Raw genomic sequence first — 16,574 nt, 5'->3', positions numbered from 1 at the left:
GAGGATGAGGAATGGGAAGGCTTGGGGACCACAAAACTGTGGAGGGGGAGAGGAGGAAATGGCCAGATGGAGGCTGGAGATGCCTGACCGAGGTGTTAGAGGAATCCAGGGAACAGAGACAGTTAGAAATAGTCTATGCTTACCTGTGCTCACCAGTACTGAAGGCCCCAGCTTGGTCAACTGGAGGAGGCTGGAGAAAAGGCCACTGAGAAAGTGTTGCCCAGGCGTTTTGGTAGTATCAGGGCCCAGAAGCCCAGAGTCAAGCAAGTTGAAGACCCATTTGGTTCTGCCACGGCAGGGGCTGGGGTGTCTGCCGCAGCCCTGTGACGTGAAGAGGTGAGAAGAAGCAGGGAGCCTTGTGGGGACAGATGGCAGCTGCTGGCTGTCCTCAGGTGCAACCTGAAGAAGTGATCACTAGGTGAACTGGCTTCAAGCAAGCAGATTGTGAAATTACTGAGCAATTGGGGAACAGCCAGAAGTCCTGGGGAGGTGAGCTGAATTAATTGTATTCATGCCAGGTCTTGATAGCCCAGAGCTGAGCATCTCAAGAGTTGGCCGCACAGAGTGAGGAGGCAGAATGCCTCAATTACTTGGCCCTCAGAGGCAGCTGCCACGCATCCACCAACTGAAAACGCCAGCACTCAGGGCTTGGTCTAGAGGTGGCAAAGAAGGACAAATTTGCATCACAGGATCTCTGAGTGTTTGAGCTGCAAATGGGGGTCTGAGGCTTCCTGGTTCAGCCTTCTTGGGGAAACAGGCCCAGAGTGACCCTGGGGCTTGCTGAAGTCAGCCTGGAGTTGGTGGCAGTCTTAAATCCAGGAGGGCTTTTTTGCCCCTGTCTGCCCTCCACATCCCCCCTCCCAAAGTCTCTCTTCTCTCTTCACCCCCTGCCTGATGCCATTTCTTGCCCTCTGAAGACAGAGATTATCAATCAAGCTCATCCTAACCCTAAACTTCTTTACCACTTGGCTGTCTTCCTACCCATAGCAGCTCTTGCTTCTCTCTTCCTAGGAGCTTGTTAGGTAGTTAGTTAACAAAACAGCTTGTGTATATTGTGTATATTGTGAGTATGTGTCTTCCCAGGTGGCTCAGTGTTAAAGAATCCACCTGCCAATGCAGGAGATGCAAGAGCTGTGGGTTCAATCTCTGGGTCAGAAAGATTCCTAGAGTAGGAAATGACAACCCATTCCAGTATTCTTGCCTGAGAAATCCCATGAGTAGAAGAGCCTGGTGGTTTACAGTCCATGTTGTCTCAAAGAGTCAGACCTGACTTAGCAGCTAAGCATGCACATTAGGGGGTACATAGTAAATAGCTTGTGTATTGGAGATACATAATAAATAGTTTGTATATTAGGGATATGTAATAAATAGGTTGTGTATTAGGGTGTTGATGGATGTAGTAGATACGACATTCTGTTTCTCCCAAGCAATGCATTCTCCCAATTACATTTTTAATAAGGGTTTCTCCCTAGTTCATGGACACACTCTCAGTCTGTAATCTAAGTGATCTATTTGCCAATCTCAATATTCTATCAGAGAAAACTTTTAACTAGAAAAATGAAGTCAAGCAAACTTTTAGCTAAAAATTGTTCTCTTCTTTGCTGTTATCTTCTTAATAGGTTTCTAAGGGAGGCTTAACCATCAGCCTCACAGAAGGAGCAAAAATTAGTAAATCTTTCCAAGACAGTTGTTTAGTTGATTGTGGATAAGTTTTTCCTTGGCTATTTTAAGTAGTGGGAAAATTGCACTTTCTTCTCAAACATGATGACAGAAGAAATATGACTGTTTCCCACCCAGATGTGAGGGTGAAGATTCCTGGCTTGGGTGAGGGATGTGGGAGTTGAATAGAAGAATAGAAAAGGAATCCATGAATGATTTAGAAGACTGCTTCATTTCTCTACCTCTGTAACAGAGAGACGGAGCTTGATCAATATCCTCAAGGTCACTCATGCTTGGTATTTGCTATGTCAGCTAGTCTTTTTTAGAGTTTTGAAAACTATCCCATGCATCCATCCTAAAAGGTTTGGGTGGATGTAGTGCAGAGAGATAAGGTTTTATGGAGCCAATAGGTGTGTTGGAGGAGATGGGGGTCAGTGTGGTGGGTGTATGAAGGGGAGTTTACAATACAATTTCAAGGAGTTGAAAGACTAATTTAGTTCAAGATAGAAACTAGGGAATCAATGGAGAAATCCCTCTTAGAATTGCTGATCTGCACCAATAAGGCAATCATTATTGCTAAATAAAACCCTGGCTGTAATGTGGTTTTATTAATCCATGTGTCTCCTCTTTAGTTATTTCTGTGTTATATTTTCATTGGCTCTTTCCTTTTAAACGTAAACATTGCCCCCTAGGGATTTGCCTAGTCATGTCATTTCTTCTGTTTATTTGTTGTTGTTGTTTAGTCACTAAGTCATGTTCACTCTTTTGAGATTCCATGGACTGTAGCCTGCCAGGCTCTTCTGTCCATGGGATTTCCCAGGCAAGAATACTGGAGTGGGTTGCCATTTCCTTCTTCAGGGGATCTTCTCAACCCAGGGATCGAACCTGCATCTTCTGTGCCTCCTGCATTAGCAGGCAAATTCTTTACCACTGAGCCACTTGGGAGGTCCTCTGTTTATTTACTTTAGTATATATTGGCTTAGTTGAGCTGTTTAGAATAAAGGTTCTCTCTGACAGACTGCTGTTAGAGAAATTTAAGCATCTTATTCTGCTGAACAGAGCAAGTGTGATGCTCTTTTGGTAGCTTATGAAGGGGGCTTTGATGGTTGTACAACCCAGCATCCAAATGGTGATCAAGAGATGAAAGGGGGGCCTGGCCTATGACCCTTCTTTGTCCAACAGACGTGTTCCTTTTGGTTATCTCATTGTTTGAGGACTCTGGCCAGAATATCTATATTAACGCTTAGAGTTAACTGCTTTTGTCCTAGTAGTTTCTTATATTTGCTTATGTCTCCATCAGCCAAAAAGAGAAAAAACAAACAAATAAAAGAGTCAAATAACTGGCCATTCTCTCTGCAACATTCCAAAGCAATCCTTGGTTCCATTCAGACTCAAATGCAGGCAGAACCAATGCTGATGACAGTTACTTTTAAAACTTTCTCACCAGAGAGTTTTTCTGACTGTGGACACCTCGGGGGTAGACACCCTGAAAAGTTCCAGAGAACACATGTGGTTTCCAGTGAAAATACTATGCAAATATTTTCAAATGCGTTCTTGACTATGGTATTTCCTCTCTATTCTTTGCCCCGAAGAATGTTTTCCTTATTTATTGATATTTAGAAAAAAAAACAAGTGGGGAATTTCCTCTTTCTGATTGGGTCTTAAGATCCTATAAGGCAACACCCTGGAGATTAAAATCTCATATTTTATGGAAAAAATTTTTATAATTGTCTCTGAGTTTGAAAGACATTGTCTAAAAAGTAACTCAAGCTTGAAGAATGTCTAGACTCTTTCAACATATGTAACCACTGGGAACATGGTAAAACAACAAGTAGTTTAGTTTCAGATGGGAAGTTATTTCTTTTAAACCTGTCAATGAGCAGACAGGCATTTGAGGGGAAGTCTCTTTACCCTAAGATTCCCCAGCCTGGGAAGAGAAAGTTCAGTTTACTCCCAGTTCCCAACATGGAATGTGAAAAGAGAAAATCTGATTGTTCTTCCTTCAAATGCTGCTGAATTATCCTCCTAGCGTTAAGTACCAACCACGACAGCAATTCCACTGTAGAATATTATGAGCAGAGTTAATTATAACTGTTTAATGAGGCAGATCCCAATTTTCAGTAGATCATGAACCTTCATACATTAAAGGAGAGAGACAGTTCACATTTTTATTCAACTGACATTTGGTTAATATACTTCAAACAAGTTTTGGATATACCAAGCTGATTATGAAATAGCTTTGCCCTGTTCATAAAATGCTTTTAGTAAAATAAAAAAACATCCATGTTCTTATCATACCAGTTCCATGATGTCATTTTCAGTTTATCAGGAGACCCCTCTGTAAGAAATATCATTGAATTTCTCTGAAAGTCACTAGGTTAGCAAAAAGGAACTGGCTTCTACTGTCAGTCACATTCAGATTAAAATCCCTTCTTTGCCACCTGCTATTGTCCTGGAGCAGTAACAATACTGCCATTTGCTGAGCTGTTATCATTTCAGCCATATGAAATTATCACTTTCCTAGGCTAGGATGCGGTTAAATAGAGGCCTTTTCTTCTGGTTCAGACTAATGCGTGTGCTAAGCCATCCATCTAGGAGCTTATAGATATTCTCTCATCTAGTTCTTTCAATACAGTCTTAAGATAGATGTAATTATCACCGTTTACAAGTGAAAACACCTAGCCTTGCCCAAGATTAAGAAAGTTGCTCAACATCACAAATTAGTAAGGTGGAGGAGATTTAAACCCTGAGCTATCTTTTGACCTCAGTGTTTCACAGCCTCCCTGTGAAATAGATACTATATCAGTTCTCTAGTCCTCGATTTCCTCTTCTGTAAACAGGGAGAGGATTTGCCATGAGGATTTGAGGTGACATGTGTGAGGGTGATCGTCATGTACCAATGATGGATTAAAGTGGAGCTGTCATCACCATCAGCACCACTATCAAGATCTAACATTCTACACACTCAAAGGTGTGTACAGAATTGTGCACAATCAAACTATAAAGGAAGTCAACTGTGTGTGTGTGTGGTGTGTGACCTGTTCTCTATTTCTAGTAGCTCTTTGCACAAACATAGTGGTTGGAACCTAACCCTTGCACATGCATTTTGCCCACTTTTCAAAAAGAAATTGCATTGAAACTACCCTATCGAGAACAGAGGTGTCTGTGACAAATTGGTTTAATTGAAAACAACTTAAAAAACAAAAAAGCAAAAAAAAAAAACCAAAACAACTCTACTGGTTTAGAGCTGGTTGTGGGGGGAGGAATCAAATTAACCATGGAGAATCTAAGTGGAGGGTTTTATTGATTGCCGTAGGCATGACCTAAATTGCAGAGTGTGAGTTATAATGAAAGTACTATTCTTTCTGCACTGCTAATTGAGAGGCAGAATTTTTCATATGGTAAGGTTGGGGATGGTGAGCACGGCCAGGAATCTTCTCCCAGCTGTGGCTCACAGACCCGTGTGGCTCCAGGACCATTTGCCCACCCTGAGGCATTCACTTCTCCAGTCACAAACACAGATGATTATTTTATGAAACAAGAGTTTGAATTTTTTTTTTTCTCCAGAAGGCATTTGAGGTACAGCCTATAGGTAAACTTATACAGGTTGAAATATTTTAATGTGAAATAATTTCCATGCTATTTCAGGGGAAGAGAGGACAACTAGTCCTCTTGCTGTGTGGGTCACAGAAATGACTACAGAACAGGGATCGGCACACCTGTGGGCCAGATCTGTTTCTATGAATAAAATTTTAGTGGAATATGGCAGCTTCCATGTGTTATTTTCCATGGCTGCTTTTTTGCTAAAACAACAGAGTGGCATGCTTGCCTCAGAGGGACGCCATGTAGACCGTACAGCTGGGAATCTTTGCTACTCGGCCCTTTCCAGAAAACCCATGCCAGTCCCTGCTGTGGAAGCCGGGGAGGTTTCAGATAATCCAGTTGACTACACACAAGCTCATGCTGCTTTCTTTTCATGTCCAGAGATGCATGTTTGGCAAGGAGGGGGAGGCTTGGTGGTCGCAGTTGATATGTGTGTCTCTCTGGGACTACATCCAGGAGCATTTCAACCCTCATCTTCAGCATTTGATGGTGCCTAAGAACCACACAGACAGAGAGACAGAGAAAGGAGACATTGTATCTATGAAAATACCAAATTACAGCAAAGAAGATTGGGGGAAATTGACTAGAAATAAGAATGAGGCATCACCTCCAAATGGGGGCCACTGGTCCGTTTCTGGGTTGGGGTAAAGGCTGTGAGGGCTCCTGAATTTTCTCTTTGGGAGAAAGAGTTAACAGGTTAAAAAAGCAATGCAGATGGGCTAACAAAATGGCAGAGCCCAGTTGAAAGCCAAACCAAAACAGTACCATGAAGTACGCTTTGAGGTTGGATAGAGCTGTGTTTTACTGTTTGTTGGAGACTGGGCACGTTATTTACCCTCCTGGTTTTCTTAACTCTGATACGAGGAGGAAGCTCACTTTAAATTAGTTTGTGTACTCATGAAGTGCCTCACACTATCAGACACGTGAGGAAACTGTGCCTTTCACAGATGTGTAGTTATGTTCGAGGTGAGTTATCATTTGAGGAGGGAAATTCTTGGCTGTTGAGGGACTTGGGAGGTCTGGGGCGAGGATTGAATGATGTTCAGTAGACTGGATTCCTTTTCACCTAACCCTGGGACTCGGCCAATGGCTGGCCAGTCCCCATGCTTCCTCCTCAGTGCCTGGCTCACTGAGTTATATGTTCACACTGCATCTTTTCTCTGCTCAGTTCTCCTCTTCTGGATACCCCTTTCCTTGCCCCAAAGTTCTTTGTCTCCTTGGTCATGTAACTGAGGGCATCGTTCTTCTCTGGGGGTCCTTCTGTGACCCCTTTGGAGGCATGGGGGAGGTTTGGCTACCCCCACCCTAGGGCTCTCTGGGGCCCCAGGTGACTGTCCTTAGGGCAGTTCTGTCCTGGCTCCTCACCCAGCCCCACTCTATTGTGACATGGCTTGTTGCAGAGAGTTCCAGGTGTCACATAGATGCAGCACAGTCACTTGAAAGCCAATCACTTCTTTTTGGTGGTAGGTAGGGCTCTTTAGAGTCCTCCTTACCCTCCACCTCTCCCTGTCCCCAGCCCTGAGAATAACAGAAATAAGCCCAAAGCTTCCTTGAAATGTGTCAAGCAAAAACAAGCAGTCACTTATACAGAAGCCTGTTTCATACAGCCAGGATTCCTGTATCCAAAGCTATCATGATGACTTAATGGAGCCTTCAGGGACCCTGGCTCTCTACCTTTTCCTTCTGCTATCCTTAGCTTGTGTGGATGCTAAGTCACCCCACTCATGTCCAGCTCTTTGCGACCCCATGGACTGTGTAGCCTGTGAGGCTCCTCTGGACATGGGATTCTCCAGGCAAGAATACTGGAATGGGTTGCCATGTCCTCCTTCAGAGGATCTTCCTGATCCATGGATCGAACCTGAATCTCGTAGGTCTCCTGCATTGGTAGGCAGGTTCTTTACCACTAGCACCACCTGGGAAGCATCAGGTAGACCTTTTTCTCATGTTCATGACCTTGTGGTTTCAGGGTGACTGTGTTGCCTCCACATGTCAAATCTATATGCCAGGTAGAAAGAAGGCAATGAAGTTTGACCTTTTCATTCAAGAAGAGAAGGATCCACCCCCCGCTCCGCCCCATACTTCTTGCTGTATCTCAATGGTCAGGATTATGACACATGCCCACCTTAGCTTCAAGGGAGACTGGAAAGTCAATAATATTGGCCTTTCTCCCTCAAAGGTAGAGAGAGGCAAGGGAAAAGGGGTTTGTGGATGGATTTTGAATAGCAACCCACAATATCTACCAAAGGTCAGCTGTTTCAAGAGATGCTGGCAGTCTATGATGTCATAGGATTACAATTTGTTTAGTTTTTCTGACAGTTCAAAAACTCTGGCTGATTCAGATCATTAATTTAGTGAGAAATTGGTTTTGGTGGAGTATTTGGGCATCTTCTGTGAACAAAAGAATCACCAAATCAGACAATAGTCTAGTCGTGGAATAAGACAGGGTAGTAGGAATCATAGACCACTGTCTTAGGGAACAAACTTTTTAAGCCCTTTAGAAGAAATCTCATGAAAATAGTTGATGAATTATATAAATTTAAGTTTTTCTTTTCTTTAGGGTAAGGCTGAATTACCCCCTACTTGCCAAAACATGCTGGAAATGCTTTATTGGCTTAATTTCAATTCCTGTATATATATGAAAGTAATAAAGCTGCATTTCTTTAAACATATTTCATAATTTAGAGTTTTCATAAATTCATGCTGGCTTTTCTTTCTAGTGCACCATAAATTGGATTCTACTGCATATCGATCATACCATAGTAAGAATATTGGAATAGTATGAAAGTTCATTTAAGGAGGAAACTTAAGGTGGCAAAGGTAAAGGAACTAAGGTAAAAGCAATATAAGGCAATGGTTGCATTAATCAAAGATCTGCAAACTGTGGCCCATGGGTCAGGTGAAACTTACCATCTGTTTTTTATAAATAAAGTTTTATTGGAACAGAGCCAATGCATTCCTTCACATATCTCATGACTGATTTCACGTTACAACACTAGAGTGACGTGCTGGTTGTAACAGAGACTATGTCCCACGGAGTTGAAGAAATTTACTATTTGGCTCTTCACAGAAAACATGTGACCATCACTGGTCATGAGTGATTCTGTGATAGCTGAACACAGTGATTGGGTCCCACTTCCCTTCCATGTGGAAATCAATTTAATGTTTAGATACAAATAAAGTAAGATAAATAGGTGATTTAGCAGAAATGCATTCAAAACTCTCGGACAAGATCCATTGGGGCATGGGGATATTTATTTTAAAATAAAAAAAAAAATACAACAACAACCTGGTTCTATTTCTGTCTTTGGCACCACATTGACATTTTGTTCCAGGTCTGTGTCTGTAGCCAGCACCTGAGTTTGCGCTTTGCTGGCTCTGTGCCTTTGAGCTGACATGGGGACACTGTCTAGGGTGCAGGGGCTACAGGGTCTCTGAGTGTCCTTTCTTCACTCAATTCTCTGATTCTGTGACCACATAGATCACTTCTTATCTAGAACATAGGGATTCCTTTTATTAACAATATCAGTACCATGCTTTCTTTTCCACTTGGTGCATGTATTGACCAGAAGGCCCAGCATATTAGGTCTGTGTTAGTAAACATTCACAACTCGATTTGAACAAAGCACATTCTCTGATTCAAAGGGACAAATGCTAAGAGCTGGAGTGCAGAAATATCTAATATTTATTGAATGTGTATCATTTGCCACACCCTCTTCTAAGCACTTGATGTATATTAACTTATCTAATCTGCACAGGAACCCCACATTAAATACCATCATTAGTTCCATTTTACTGATGAGTGAACCAGGCAGCCTCCCCAAAATCACACCATCATTGTGTGTGACTTTGAAACACATCCTAGTGTCAGAATCCTACTCTCAGCCACTCTTCTTCCTGCCTCCCCGTGGGTCAGATTTTGCACAGCAGCTATTCTGCACCTTCACATCAGTCAAGGGAGAAAAGTATGAGAGATGCAGGTTGGAGTTCCTAGAAACTATGGACACTTGAAAATTAGAACAAGACTTTTTTTTCACCTACCAAAAAACTTAACTCTGTGCCATCAAGATCACCCTCGAGGTTCCTCTTCTCAGCCTCTTCCTCTCTTTAGTCAGATGAAAGCAATTTTAGGACAATAGTTCAGGCAACACAGGTTGGAAACTGGGTCATTTTTGTGAAATCATCTTTCTTTGCCAAAGCCATTTTTTAATTCTTTCTCAGAATTAAAAAAAAAAAAAAACAAACAAGCAAACAAACCATGTGGAAAAATCTGTGGCAGATGGTTATTTCGGCTCTAGGTGAGTTTTTGTCATTATACTCTGGGACGGAGAACTCTGCTTTGAATAATCATCTGTTATTTCAGTGAACTGCCAGCTCGGAGCTAGTGGAGCTATGATGGTTTAGGGTGGGAATTTTCTTTTTTCCTAGAGATGAACATGTAAGCTCTCTCCACTTGAGTTCTGTAGAATTTTAGATGCCATGTATAAACCAGTAATCTGACAGTTCAGTTGGGGGTTCAGAGAGGTGAGATGGAATTAGTTAAAACATGTTTGCCCTCTTCTCCAGGTTTAGCTTTCCTTGGAAAATACAACCATAAACAGCTAAACTATGGTGTTCAGTACGAGCGCAAGTCCCTAATTAATTTATTTTATGTTAATTAAGTTTATAATTATATACTAAACATTTACTTTCTCCCTCAAGAAATTGACTGAATCTCTGAAGGGGCTTTGTGACTGTAATTTAGGTGCAATTAAGTTAAATTTAGTTAGGGTTTGGTTCATTTAGCTACTGCTGGAAGATGCTAGATGGGAGGAAATGAGCAACATCTCAGAGGCAACTCTGGGTCTAGAGTTGCAATTTTTTCTGTGTGTGTGGTTCTGGAATTGGAACTGAAGTCATGGAATGGTTTTCAGATGTCTTCCATCATGGGTGTGAAATCCCTGAATCCCTCTTCGCAGTCAGTGGCATCACCAACCAGAGGTCACAGTTTGGGCATCAAAAGGCCCTTTTACCTCCTGAGGGGAGTGGAAAGGATCCTTGGCCAGCCCGTGGCTTTGGTGGCTGGCTGTGGTTCAACACAGCCTTCTCCAGCAGTCCCAGTGCTTCTGACTGAGAGGACCACAGTTTCGCAGGAGCGTGAAAATGGACGTTTTGAGCAAAGTTTCCTCTGTGAGCTTTTACTTGATAGCTTATAACAAAGACTTTGTTTAGGCCTATGATTGAAAATGCAGTTGAAAGCCATCATTTGCAGTGGCTGCTGAGTTGCCTGCAGGATTGAAGTGTACTGCTCATGACTGTGAATGGAAATCTGGAAAGTACAATTATTATCGTGCGTAGCATGTGATTATCCTAGAGAATAACACAAAAGCATCCTAGCACACCCCAGTGGTGGATGGACTTCACCTGTTTTAAAGTCCCCTTGGTTCTTGAAGCATTTGTCTCTTGGTAGATGACAAAAGTCCTTGATTTGGAAATGAAGCTGGACAATATTTTTGTGTCCTAAAGTGCCAGGCTGAATTACTCAAGATAACTTAAAAAGATGTTTTGATGTCCTGTCATCACAGTGAAAGGTAACTTATTACTGTATGATCAGTGAATGAAACATATACTTACAATAAGGATTTACCATATAGTGCAGGAAACTATAGTTAATGCCATGTAACAAGCTGTAACAGAAAAGAATCAAAAAAGAATATATATTTATATATATTCACAAGCGATTGAGTGACTTTGCTGTATGCTTAAAACTAACACGATATTATAAATTAACTATACTTCAATAAAAAAGTATACTTAAACAAAATGTGATCACTGAGCCCACTTCTGCCTGTGTTTTTATCTGTAAAATAGAAATGCTCACCTTCCTTTTCAATACTTAACAAGCAAATGATATTCCCCTTCCCAAAAGAAGGGTTAAATATGACTCATATATACTTGAGAAGGTATAGGGAAATCAGATTTTTATAAATTGAATGTTTTTAGCACCTAGTGTCTTAGTAGAGTAAAACAAAATAACTCCAAAAGCATAATAGTGAGATAACTTCCAATAAAGTGGAAACTAAATTAGGTTATTAAAGAGAAAATTATAACATATTAAAATCTAGAACATAAGTTCCACTCGATAAACAAAAATAATGATGTCAACATATGCCTCAGTTCTTTCCAGTCTACAGGAGAAAATGAGAGAAGGGCCCAGAGATACAGAGAAAGTAAGACATGAGAGAGAGACAGAGCCAGGGTTAGAGAAAGGTAGAGTCAGAGAGAATAAGAGAAAATATAGCCTCAAAAACACATTTGGGCATCTCTGAAAAATGAAACAAAAGAAGGTATAAAATTGGGAGATAAACTAGAAAGATTCTTGGCTACAGCCTGGAACAGGGCAAGTGTTTGTGAAACTTCCAATCTAGAAAGCTTTAAGGGAGGATATGGTCATTAGTTGGTTCAAAGTCATAGTCAGCATTTAATACAAAGTCCTAAATGGGCTCAATGAATGTGGACCAAGGTCAGGAGAGAGATTATTTCAAATGCAATTTTTTAAAAATCAGTAGGATAGTTTGTAATTTGCAAGGCTTGGCACCTTGTCTGAATGTCCTAATTCTAGCGACTGTACTGAGCTGAGGAACTTGTAAATGGCTTGGGGAGTATTAGGTACTTATATGAACTCTACTCACTTCAATATGTTAGATTTATTTCATCACTGTTCTAGAATGGGCAACTGAGGCTCAGAGAGGCCCCCCCAACATCGCCAGGAGAGCCAGGATCCAAGCTCAGTTCTGCTGGCTTCAGGCTGCTTTTTGCTGTATAAACAGCCATCTTTGTGGTTTTCTTTCAGGCCTCATGCAATTAACAAGGAAGATAAAAATATAGGACAGTTGTACTTATTAAGATTCTGATTACAATGCCAGCTATAAATAAAGTTCTAGAATCTTGTAGAGTTAAACAGTGGATGGTAAGTGGCCATAATTATGAAGAACGGAAGAACAATTTATAATCCGGTCATTACTTCTATGCCTGTGTAATTATACTCTGTCCTTTCATCTATGTGACATTATAGATTTTTACAACTTTCACATAAGGCAGTGCATTTGTCCATCACATGTCCTTTGAATGCCTCTGTGCTTACGTGGATGATGATTTCTGTTTTGAACTAATAATGTGTGTAGAGTTACAAGGTAAATAGCCTTTCCCTTTTAATCACTTTGACTTACTAAAGAACTTCCTGTAAGGTATGGAAAGCATTCTTTAAAATAATGTCAGATGTTTGGATATACTAAATTTTCGTTATAAGAAAAAAAACTAGAATACATTGTTTTTCCAGTGTCTTGGTTCTAGTTGATTCTTGGCATGGTTGCTATAATTCTTAACCAAGCTGTTATATTTGGTATGCTGTGTATGCCATGCATACTTTATTTTAAAAAGAAAATAAACTGTGAAATCTGGTGTGTGTAAAAATGCACTATCTTGAAAATTCAGAGTTTTCTACATGTATAAATTGTACCTGAACCAAGGAAATATGAAGGGACTTCCTGTGTTACTGCATGAAAGAATCGAGGCATAGAGAGAATATCTTGTTTTTCAGATAGGGGTATTGCCAAGCTTAAAGCACTGAGGTTGACGTCTGTTCCAGCTGCTGTAGGATATTGCTGCAGGGCTAGTCAGGATCGTGAGGTGAGATGGCCTTTTTCCAAGACGAGCTCTTTTGAGCAAATAAGAATGTCACAACAGTGGAGACTTCCAGAACTTTGGGGTTAAGTCAAGTCAGGGGTTCAGCTGGCTGCCCGTCTGAATGCTGTGTCTATGGGATTGACTTTGCACTTTTCATGTTTCCTATGGCGATTAGAGTAGGTTCTCCATATTATTGAGACTTTTTGAAATGGGTCACCTGCTGCTGATAAGGAGTGGTCAGAGGTATTGGCTGTGGCATTAACATCCCAGGAGTTCCACCTGATGGGGAAATGCTTTTGGACCATGGATCCTGTTGTTGGTGGCAGCAGTGGACTGGTATTCTTTCAGACTGGTGAGCACGTCTGGGCCATTACCTTATGCACCTTGCTAGGGTAAGAGATGACCACTGGAATATGAATTGGATTCACTTCTGAAGGATCTGATCTGGGACTTTCAATTTGGCATAAAAGTGTCAGGTCATGTCCCTCATAGGCTCACCAAGGGCAGGTGAACCACCTTCCAGACCCCAAGTTCCCCACCGCATCTCAGATGTTCTGGAGGAGAGGCATGTTTTATTTTTCATTCTGGTGAGATAACTTCTGAGATGATGGAAGTCTTTCTGCTTATGTTGTCCTGGAGAAAAGGTCCCAGAGAAAAAGGGCACGTTTAGGTGGAGGACCTCCTTCCTGCCCCATGAGAGTCTCCTGTTTCTAAACTTGGTCACACACACTTTTCTGCATAAATGGCTGAGGCCAGACGAGAATCTGGAAGACAGGCAGCTTCCAGAATGTGCCTGAAGCAGCCATGGAGATAGAACTATAGTCTGGGAGCAGGTCCCTGGGCAGCTGACAGTCATGTCCTTGCTTGTGGGGGCTGGGCAGTGAGGAGGAGGTGGTATGGCAACATGTGAGAGAGGGAAGCATCCCAGGATGGGGGAGTGCCCACAGTAACTGGACTCCTTGAAGAGCAAGAGTTAAGCCCTCAAGATGTGGCCCTTGGCAATTTCACTTTGTCTGCACCAGAGCATCGAATGCAGCCCACCTCCCAAAATGTCCATTTCCAGATAGCTCAAAGACCTTTGTGTTTTGATCCTGTTTTCAGGTAGATTTAGATAATTCATGTTTATTGTAGTCAGATAGTAGAGATCATCAACCTCGCTTCTCTTTGTTTTGCCTTCTGGAATATTTGGTGCTTAGCTGAGGTTTCATTATCTTGTGCACTCTGCTAATTGAATGGAGATGAGATTTATGAGGTACTTCTATTCAAGAGAAAGTAATTTGTTTGACCTTCCTCTCTGCTTCATTGGAACCATTAGTGGATCTGACTTTCCTGCTTTGCAGTAATAGGCAGGGACACTGGGCACTCCAAAGACCCCTGATAGCTGCTTTCTTAGCAGGCATCCTAAGTGTTAATAATTTTCAGACCCTGTTGCTGAAGCATGTCTAGGAATGCCTAATCAAAAAGTGGTGGTCCAGGACAAATTTTACTTTTACCTACTGTCTTCTTTGAAGGATCAGCTTGAATTTGGACATGGGGTCATAGTTCTACTCTGAGGCCTTGTTATATCTGTGTTCACTCTCCAATAATTGGGCCTTCCCTGTCTACATGCTTGAGGTCTCCCAAGTACATCAACAGCAGTACTTTACCTCTAAGTTCTCCTCTTCCTCCTGCTCTTCCTTTTTCCATCTCCTACTTTCATCTTCATTATCACCACCACTGTCATCACCACCATAATCTCCATCATCACCACCACCATCATCAGCACCATCGTTATCTTCTCTATGATCATCACCACCCCATCATCACCATCATCATCACCATCAGACCAGCTCTGGCTGCCCCACGTCCACTTGTTTTCTCTTGCTTATTTTATGCATTATTTACTTTTCTTGAAGTTTATTTCCAGACCCATTTTGGTCTGTGGGCCTTGGTTTTATCCACAACTGAGCAGAGCTAAGCAACTTCCTTTCTGTATGTTTGAGGTTCTTGCAGGTTTCTAAATTTATAGGTTAATTGAGCAACAGGTTTTATGTCATTTGTTTTCTGTTTGGATACTACATTGTCGTACTCTGGATTCATATACTAAGAAGAATCATTGTCTGGAGTATTTTGGCAAAAACAAATCTAGATACAAATCTATGTTGGCAGCAGCAAGTATGTGGTCTTCTGTAATGAAATTGACAATGCCATGCTTATGTATTGAATGTCTGAGTCATTGGTAAGCCTCTGGTCTGAGAATCATGAAATAGTGTCTTTAGGAAGATCTCATTTCACCTTACAAAGAGTAACCCTATAGATTTTGCAGTGTATGTTTATTGTCCTAAGTCAGAAGACAAGGCACAGCCCACAGGAGGACAATAGACTGATTTGGGTATTTCACTGTGTTTGCAATACAAGCCTTTTGAGTATTTAATGCCCCTTAAGCCATAAATTTTTTTTTCTTTCCTACTCTGCTTATGGCATTTTTAGGTTATTCCACAGATAATTGCAGTGGCTTTGGTCTTTGGATGTGCTTCCCATCCTATGTGAAATCCCTGATTGATTGCTTGTGGCCTTGAACACTTTTCATCAGGCTCTGCTGATCAGATCACATCCTCCTTCAAATCATTGAATTTTAATTGTGCAAGAGCTTTGGTTTTCCTTACGCATTCAGGCTTTGCCAAGAACTTTGTGTTTCCTGCTTTAATTTTCAGCTCATAACTTAACTTTATTTTATGAAGTCAAACCTGAGCTTTAAAAGCCTTGCTGACTGTCTTTAGCCATTTACTTTAGTTTTTGGTCTTCAGCTAACAAATGGGCAACAGCTTCCTTTTCCCCACTTCCACACCCCATAGTTCTGATCATCATGAGAATTAGAAGGAACCAAGTCTAGTACTTTTCCCCAAAGAGCTAAAAATGCTTCAGGAGGCACTCACTGGGTGTTCTTGTGTCTTAACTCTGCAACCTTCCGTACACTTCTGACCAAATGTGTGATTTTATACAGGAAGCTTTGAAGTGATTTGATTAACCCAGTTAGCAGCGAGAAGCAGCAGACCCTACACTGTATTGTCTCTCCCCTCCTTTCCATTTTGGTTCTGTTCCCAAGTCTATCAAAGTTCAATAAAAGTTTTAGACATTACTATGCTATGGCTTAGAATGCATGATATCCTCAGTAGCGTGAGAGGCAAGTAAGGCATAGAAGATGTAGAGATATGCTCTCTCTACCCTCCTGTGCTTAAAGTCTAGGATGCAGGAAAGTAAACAGAAGACATATAGAAGTTTAGCAAAAGTACAAAAGAAGAACATGTTAGTGAATGGAAGAGAATGCTGTAGAAGTTAAGAGAGAGTGAACTAATTACTCGAAGGATATGGCTTTTATGCTGGATCTTCGAGAATGGTGAAGGCTTGCTTGGTAGAAGGTGATCTTAGGAGATGTGATGGTATGTAGACAAAAGGAACATCCTTGGGAAGGAAACGGGGTGTTTGAAGGATGGTTAAGCAGCTTTTGGAATGAGTGCAGATAAGGATCTAAGTTTAACTGTTGGGAAATTTTTGCCACAGTTGCAGGTGGTACCATTTAAGAAGAGGGACTGACCATCCAGAAGTTCTGAGTTTATGTTTCAGCTCTCATTCTGTTCCTGGGTGACCGCGGGCATGTCACAACAACCATG

At 41.4% G+C, this 16,574-nt stretch overlaps 1 protein-coding gene and 1 long non-coding RNA gene across 10 annotated transcripts in view; one reads left to right on the top strand and one right to left on the bottom strand.

Moving 5' to 3' along the window:
• NTRK2 (neurotrophic receptor tyrosine kinase 2) overlaps positions 1-16,574 on the top strand; it is a 388,890-nt gene that overhangs the window by 139,261 nt on the left and 233,055 nt on the right. The gene's annotated exons all lie outside the window — the stretch shown is intronic.
• Positions 5,223-14,658, bottom strand: LOC110139894 (uncharacterized). Its single transcript, XR_002314615.2, has 3 exons — positions 14,571-14,658; positions 10,873-10,925; positions 5,223-5,755 (listed from the first exon to the last, which is right to left on the bottom strand). It is a non-coding gene; the product is annotated as an uncharacterized lncRNA (long non-coding RNA).

The sequence above is a fragment of the Odocoileus virginianus genome, chromosome 31, assembly GCF_023699985.2.
Source record: "Odocoileus virginianus isolate 20LAN1187 ecotype Illinois chromosome 31, Ovbor_1.2, whole genome shotgun sequence".
Classification (NCBI taxonomy): domain Eukaryota; kingdom Metazoa; phylum Chordata; class Mammalia; order Artiodactyla; family Cervidae; genus Odocoileus; species Odocoileus virginianus.
The sequence above is the reverse complement of the archived record's forward strand: the minus strand, read 5'-3'. Positions and strand labels throughout refer to the sequence as shown.